Consider the following 1064-nt stretch of genomic DNA (forward strand, 5'->3'; position numbering starts at 1 on the left):
AATGAAAATAATTATTTAGTAAGGAATAATTAAATAAAAAGTAAACTGTAACATCAAAATGTCAAGGATGGAGGTGCATGATGACTATAGATTGTTTTTAAGCTTTTAGTTGGCAATCAAAATAAATTGTTACTGGCTTAAAAGTGTTAGAGATATAAAATATTTTTTCAAGCTTCACAATAATCAAACAGCAAAATTTCTAGCAACAACACTGAAAATGAAACAAAAATCTAATCATACTACAAAAATAATCAAAAAGGGAGATTGGGAAGGAAGAAGGAAGAAGATAGGATACAAGAAACAACTAAAAACCAGTTAAAAAAGCAGCAGTGTAACACTTGCCTGTCATCCACAATGCTGACTATGAAGCTACTTGCTCCAATCAAGGGACCTCAGGTGGCTAAATGGACAAAGCAGAAGACCAAGCCATGCTCTGTCTTTAAGAGACCTACTTCACCTGTAAAAATACGTGTAGTTAAATTTCACATGTAAGCATGGAAAATTTCAAGTTGCATGAAATTAGGTAAACAAGGAACCAGGTAGAGCTAAAGCTAACCAGAAAAGTGGGCTGAAATTTCTAAAATTAAAAACTGTAAAAACAAGACAAAGACATCATAAAATAATGATGATGTCAAGTCAGCAAGAGAATGGAGTCAGCCTAAGTAATTGCTTCTCAGCCTTTTGGCTAAGATCAAGTGTAGTGTTTGCTCTGATCAGTTTAAATATATTATAGGACCAAACCCAAATCAAAATTACTAGTAAATTACATCAAAGACTAAAGTAGAATAAAATGAAATAGTAAGTTAAATATAAATAATAATGAAACAAGTGAGATTTCATAAAAAATAAAAACAACACTGAACTAGCCACTGAAAATGAAAAAGACTGAAAAAAATAAATGTAAAATTACACGTGAAAACAGACTTTATAACTGTACTACAGGAATACAAAGGATCATTAAAACCTGTAATAAAGGGGCTGGAGAGATGGCTCAGTGGTCTAAAGCACCTACTTAGAACAAGCTTAGCAAAGCATCAGGGACCGCGGTTCGATCCCCCAGCACC

The 1064-nt window shown here is 33.0% G+C and overlaps 1 pseudogene; it reads left to right on the forward strand.

Moving 5' to 3' along the window:
* The first annotated feature begins 665 nt into the window (after positions 1-665).
* Positions 666-746, forward strand: LOC111814476 (annotated as a pseudogene).
* The last annotated feature ends 318 nt before the right edge of the window (positions 747-1064 follow it).

This window comes from Octodon degus, unplaced genomic scaffold, assembly GCF_000260255.1.
Source record: "Octodon degus isolate 3935 unplaced genomic scaffold, OctDeg1.0 scaffold00325, whole genome shotgun sequence".
Lineage (NCBI taxonomy): Eukaryota > Metazoa > Chordata > Mammalia > Rodentia > Octodontidae > Octodon > Octodon degus.